The 7,169-nt window shown below is 41.3% G+C and overlaps 1 long non-coding RNA gene across 1 annotated transcript in view; it reads left to right on the plus strand.

Annotated features, from left to right (window-relative positions):
• Positions 1-7,169, plus strand: part of LOC112105898 — a 123,744-nt gene that overhangs the window by 113,114 nt on the left and 3,461 nt on the right. Inside the window, exon 3 of the long non-coding RNA XR_003369814.1 lies at positions 3,929-4,100. This is a non-coding gene — a long non-coding RNA (uncharacterized LOC112105898). The remainder of the gene's footprint in view (positions 1-3,928; positions 4,101-7,169) is intronic.

Here is a 7,169-nt window from a genome sequence, read left to right on the forward strand (position 1 = left end):
CACCATGCCTCTGAGGTGTGTAGGGGGGTATTGTCCCCATTTTATAGATGGGGAAATGAGGCACTGAAAGATCGTTGATTTATCCAAAGTCACAAGAAATCTGTTGTAGAGACAGGGGTTCCTAGTCCAGTGCCTTTAATGGAGACAATCTTTTCTCCAAGGTATGTTTGTCTGCTTAGTTTCACAAAGCTAGCTCTTGTATTTGTGATAACGTTCTTGGACCATGATAGCTTTATTATAATCATTATTCTGAAAGGTAACATACTTGTGTTGTGTTATATATTTATTATGGGTAATGTAACAGATATATGGAGGAAAAAATTTGTCAAGCCTTTCTGCCAGAGTACCCACCCGATCCTGAGTGCAGCATGGCTATATTACAGGTTCACACACACCGGTCATGCTCTTTCTCCCAAGTCCTGTCTTCATGTCCTTAGGGGGATTATTTTTTTTTCAAGTGGGAAGACTGTGGGTTAATACCTTTATCCCTCAAAAATCTAACTGGGTAACTGACTCAGATGGTCATAATCAAAAACCTTTAGTATTATCAAGCTAGCAACCTTCACTGATGGCAAGCATTCTCTAGATCTGAATCTATAGTAAGGCCTGGTCTACACTACGACTTTAATTCGGATTTAGCTGCGTTAATCCGAATTAATCCTTAACCCGTCCACACAACGGAGCCAGTTACTTCGAATTAAAGGGCACTTAAAATCGATTTCTGTACTCCACCCCGACGAGCGGAGTAGCACCAAAATCGATTTTGTTAATTCGAATTAGGGGTAGTGTGGCCGCACACCACCGAATTAATGTGGTTAAAATTAATGGGGTAGTGTGGCCGCACACCACCGAATTAATGTGGTTAAAAACCAAATTAATGTGCTTAGTGTGGCCGCGCACAATCGAATTTATACAATCTGTTTCCCAAATTCGAATTATCTAAATTCGAATTAATCTCGTAGTGTAGACGTACCCTAAGTATCTGGGAATAATTTAAAAAAAATTCCTGGGAAGCTCTAGAGAGTAGGCAAGGGCATCTCCCATGCAGAATGGGAAGGGGAGACTGTACTTCTGTCAGGTTTGGTTTTAAGAGAACAGGATTCTTTTATTTTCAGTATTTAAAAAGAAGTGGTGGTCAGTGAGAAAACCATACTAACTCTGATTTGTTCTTTGAAATACCTTTTAGAATCATGTGCAATGGTCTATGAGCTTCTTTGGCATACATGATCATCATGTGATTTGATCAAATTACATAATGGTATGTGAGCTGGCCATATTTTGCTATTGAACATTTGTCAAGTATGTACATATTGACTGACTGTGCCAAGCTCCATAAAGCAGTGTATCATTTTAGATTTCTTTAAAGTGCTCTCAGATTAGTGAAAAGGAAACATAAATAGCACAATATGTGTTTCTAATAAACACCAGGTCAGAAGAGCTGTATTTTCTAAACCCATACAAGACTGTATGCAGAAATCACAAAGGGTGACATTCATGCCTGTAAGAGTACTGGCACAAGGCCTCTGTACCACTTAAATCCCACTTACACCCGGTATGCATGGGTGAGTTTCACTCACAGAGTATTAAAAAAGGACAAAAACATGGTTCAACCAAACAGCTGGGTGGAATTCCAGGGCATACTGAAAACAATGGTTGTGGAGCATTTGACCAGCTCTAAATAGAACTATGGTCTCCTGATTCCCAGTCCTGTGGCTGAACTACAAGATTTTTCTCCTTTCCACTGGTACAAACTTAGCAACTGCTTAAACTGTGTTTAGCGGGTTTGGTATTGCCTAAGATTGGGTTTTTACCTTAAACATTTACTTTAAGATTTGTGTAAAACCTGGATTTCATGGTTTAAAATGAAATAATAATAATAAAAAAGCCTGCCAGGGAACTTGAGAAGAGTTGGCCTAAATACAAAGGGATGAGGGGCCTCGTTAAGTGTCTGCTGAGTTAGTAAATATTGCCTTACCTGCGTCAGAGGCAGCGGGTCTATTTCACTAAATGAAAAGCATATGATGGTGCCTGGAATAAATCTTGGAGACTAAAGAGGGTTAAAAATTAGTTGCTCCATTTTCTGGGCGAGATTGTGGCTGTTCCTGGACAGTAGCACAAAGGGCTAGTGAGGGCATAGGGAGATCTTTGGGCCCCTGCTCAGAAGGCAGCCAGAAGGTTTGGCACCTAAACTTGCTGGGTAAAATGCATCCCTGCACAGAAGGCCAGCACAGGCCAATGCACCACATGAGTCCCACTCAGAGTAGGGCTTGTGTGGGACTGAAGTGCTGAACCTCTGAACAAGAGAGTGGAAATGGGCTAACCCAGCCTGAGGTACTGCACATCTTCAAGGGGGAATGGCTGGACCTTTTTCTACCCACTGGTGCTTGGATACTGGTTGGAGTAGGCAGAGTACATACCACTCAGGTGCATATTCTTCTAGCACAGTGCATGCTAGTGTGTCTGACTTGGTGTGCCACAGTAGAATAGAGTTTGGTACAGAACCTATTCCGACAGAATCACAATCTACTCCTCTTGTATTTCAGTTGGCCATGCTAATCTTCTGCAAATACTAGCTCAAGCAGTTGGGCTTAGCAGCATTTCCTGGCTCTGCTGCTGAAGGGGTGAAGTGGTTTGGTTGACTGCTTACTCCCAGAAATGTGTCCTCATAGTGGTGGGAAGACAGTGGCCATCTCTCCTGAACAGCCCCCTTAAAGATACCACATATGCAGACTCATGGATTCTACTGCATTATTGTTTTTTCAATCATCCTGATAAATGATGATAAAAGTGCATTTAAAATTATTTTGCAATTATATTTGTTTCATGCTGGACCCAGATATAAAGAGTTGCCGATGCCTCATGGAAATATCAAATCGTTTTATTGAGAACCTATTCAGCTTACAGTGTGTATGTCACTTAGTTTTAATATTACTCTCCCCCTTGTTCGTTATGACTTGAGAACATTTGTCCATGAATGTATTTTGTTTCTTAAGGTTTCATTGGCCCCCGCTGGTTACTCCCCATCACAGTCTGTGGCTATGTGGAAAAGATTTTGATTCCACAGGAGAAAGGAGTCCAAATTCATCCTTGGTGTAACTCTACGGCACTCAGTCAACCTACATGAGGAATGAGCTGGGACATAATTTGTGTCTCTGGGACACAAAGCAAGCAGCAGGAGTGAATTATCCCTTCAGAAACACAAATCATATTTTTATTACATGGGTTAAGCCCTATGGCCAGAAGCTCCAGAGGGAAAAGAACTTTCTACTCACTCTGTTGGTGAAAAGGAAAAAGTGCTGCCATATCAAACTTCATTTGCATAGGTTACCTACCCACAGTTCCTCTGGCGACACTTGAGAGGTCACTATGACTATATATGAACTTGGATTTTTATGGGTGGTGGGCTCCCAGCGAGGTTGAAAGACCGCAAACAGCTCTTATCTTCAAGCATCCAGGACTTTGCTCAAGGTTCCTGGCTGTTCTTGGTTCCCCTCCCGTGGGGACTTTATAGGGAGAGACAACACAGATGACAGCATCAAAGCTCATTGGACTTTGGTGAGGCCTCACTGGTGGGTGGGAAGGGAGTTACCGAAAGGGGAGAGTGATACTGAATCTGTCTTCACATAGATATGCTGTTGCTACGTTTCCCCAAGTTTAGACTATATTCCCTTTCCCTGAATAAAGCTTCTCTTGTTTGTACAGTCTTGGAGTGCTTGTGAGTGGAGAAGTTCGGCCTGTTAAAGGTGCCCAGGGAGGGAGTATTCAGTTTTTCCCTTTTTGCTGCCACTAAGCTCCTGGCAGAAGTGTTCCATAGGCTGTAGCCTCTTTAACACTGTTTCTTGAAGGATGCATTACGGTTCCTTTCCTGGTGTTAATGCCTCAAAAGCCCTTCATTACCCATTATTTATCTCCCCTTGTCTGATTCCAGGTCTTTCCCTGTCCTCTCCACTTCTCCAGTGCTGCCTGGCTTCGCAAACCAACATTTCTGTGCCTTCTTCTATGTTGTCCTTTACACATGCAAGGAACCATAATGAGTAAGGGATCATGCCTTCTTTTCTATCTGGGAAATGCTAAATCACTGTGGATGCTGCTAGAAATAAGTAAGTGTGACAATCATCTATCAAGGTTGTATTACAGTTGTTTGCATGAGGTCTGTATGATGACATTTAAGCATTTTAATACTATGTTTTGCAGTTGACTGGAGATGTTTTTCTTTCATCTGCTCTGGCTCATCGTAGGCTTATATAGCAAAGAAAAAGTATCACACCATAGAACAGAATAGTGTTGAAAGAGTTCTATAAGTGTGCAAAAATCCCTTTTGGTTTACACACTGCAAGAAATGTATAGCCAAATATTGTTCCCCTGCTTTGTTCATGTTTGAAGGCCTCATACAGGCACTGTTCACATTTGACAGAACTCTGCACCGTATCGGTTTGCCCAGAATATGTCTATTGTTCAGTGTGATGGCTGCCAGAAAGCCGATGCCGCATGCAGGGCACACAGAGAAGCTGTGGGGAGAAAATAAAACTAACAAAAATGTTGGCATACATGCAACTTTGCCAGCTTGGCCCTGGCTCTTTGTACTGGAACAGCAGAATCTCAAATACTAGGAATACAAGAAGACAACTCGTACCTTACAGTTACTATCCAGCTACAATCCATAGCTGTCCAATTCAAAAATGAATGTAAGTCCCTTTCAAAATGGCATATAAACCTGTGAGATATTCATGAAAAAAATAAATCCCTGCTGAGGCCACATTGGTCACATGTTCCAAAAACAGATTCTGGGATTATATTGTGCTCTGTAGTTATTCATCTCTTCTATCAGCATTATTTCAACATACGCAATTATTGCCATCTGGTGCCATGCTAAGCTGATAGCCTCTCTTCTTCATCTCTAGGGTCTTGCTTTGAGTTCCTTTCTGGCTAACATTCTGGAATTAGTTCAGTGCCTTTATAGTAGCAAGAGGCAGTGTGGTAAACACAGCACTGGAGTCAAATTAACAGCAACACTACTTGAGCCAATGTGATGATGTCTTTCTTTGTAATCTTCCAGAGAAAACCTTTTCTACCTTGTTTCTAAGTCTCTGGGGTTCTGAGGTCACTGGATTCTCTGCCTGCTTCTAGCTCACACGTTCTCTTTCTTTACTTCCAAATGCCTCTATTCATCCCTTGTCTCTTTCTCTGAATCCTGCTTCATAACTGTAGTTTGCTTTATGCTACTTTTTTTTTGTGATATGTCAGTGGCCTAAAACCTGCAGCTTCTTTGCAAAGTTTTACTTAAAATAAAAAGTTTTAGAATTCTAGAATTTAAACTGGTAGGACAACTCCTGGTAGTAAATATTGCATTTATTTGTATTTTCAGGATTGGGTCTTTAAACTTGCTAGAACAGTAAAGAAGTGTCTGTCTTTAGCAAGTGACCAGTAATGATGAGTGGAGATGTGAATCAAACCTGATTTACCACGCTCCTCCTCCTTCTAAAACTCTGCTCACATGTGACCAGTGACAGTGCTGAGTATATGGACTTGTAACTACGTGTTGTTAGCATGGTTGAGTCAAAGCAGAGTAATTGTTTCATAATTAAATGCACCATACCGCTGAGGCTGCTTAAATGCAGCTGCCTTTGCTGTGGCCCAGTCAATGCAGGCGCTGGAAATGTCAGTCCTATCGGCTGTGGTGACTGCTGCCCAGCAGCTCATCTCAGCACCTGGACACGCACTGCAGTCTCCTGGAGACAACGGTACCATCCAAACATTTTATTTTAGTTTGAATTATATGTTTAACTTTGGACAAAGGTATCAACTGTTGGCTTCAACTGGAGCCTTAATTACTCACCTTTCCTCAGCTTTATGGATTTACACTAATGTGAACTGAATGTGCTGGCTAGGTCCCATGTGAAAGTACCTCCATTGGTATTTATGAGGCACTAAGTTTTGAAGTGGGAGTGTGTACTGCTGTAGTCTAGAATGCCAAGAGAAAAGTCTTTACTTTAAGAGTTCACTAAGGCCTCAAAGCTTTCTGTTGTCAATTATTCATCATCTTGTGCAGTGGGAGCACACATCAGAGATTGGAAAACTAGGATTTTGAGGGATAAAAAGGCTAGAAATAGAGTTTGAGGACTGATGATAGCATGGTGTGGTATAAAGGGATGACCTGCCAGCTCACTCGTGGCTTCCCCACTCAAAGTATTGCAGACATAAACCCTTGTACCATACTATCATGTATTCCATATAGATACAGCAGGCTAGCTCCTCAGCTGGTAAAAAATTAGCATAGTTCCCCTGACTTCAGACTGAATGATGACATTTGAAGTCAATGGAGCTACGCCGATTTACCCATCTGTAGAAGTGGGTTGTAGCCCACGAAAGCTTATGCTCTAATAAATTTGTTAGTCTCTAAGGTGCCACAAGTACTCCTGTTCTTTTTGCGGATACAGACTAACACGGCTGCTACTCTGAAAAATGCCATCTGTAGCTGAGTGCAGAAGCTGACCCCTTATTTTTTCAGTTTTCCTTTAAAACATTCTGTATATAAAAGGGTTAAGTATGTTAGATATTTTCTGATGCGATGAAGCAATTTTTGCAAATATAACTTCAAACAAATCAAAATGAAAAATTGTGTCAAAGCACAGTGCAGCATATGACACAAAAGTTTACATGGGGGGGGGAGTGGGGGGAAATAACAACTGAACTTAACTTTACTTCCTTCCTCCTGTGCTCATGTCTCCAAAAAACAAGACATAAACTTGTCCACTGATCTTTGAAAAGAAGCATGAAGATGTTTAAAGTCCTGTCAGTGACCAGAAGCTGAGAAGCTAGCTACTCCTTACTTACATATTTGCTAAATCAAGTGTATATTTAAATCACAGCATGAAAAGTGATTTTTAGCTGGAATCCTTCCAGACAGGACATGGAATAAACAAGTGAGAAACTGGGAAAAGGAAGTACATTTTGTCAGTATTTTCTCTCTCTTCCTCTTGGTTTCATTTATTACCTACCACTATGGGATCACAAAGGAGAGAAAGTATCAGGGCGTAGCTGTGTTAGTCTGTATCTACAAAAACAACAAGGAGTCTGGTGGCACCTTAAAGACTAACAGATTTATTTGGGCATAAGCTTTCGTGGGTAAAAACCTCACTTCTTCAGATGCATAGAGTGAAAGTTACAGA

The sequence above is a fragment of the Terrapene carolina genome, unplaced genomic scaffold (genome assembly GCF_002925995.2).
Source record: "Terrapene carolina triunguis isolate 2854851 unplaced genomic scaffold, T_m_triunguis-2.0 Scaffold32, whole genome shotgun sequence".
In the NCBI taxonomy this organism is placed as follows: Eukaryota; Metazoa; Chordata; order Testudines; family Emydidae; genus Terrapene; species Terrapene triunguis.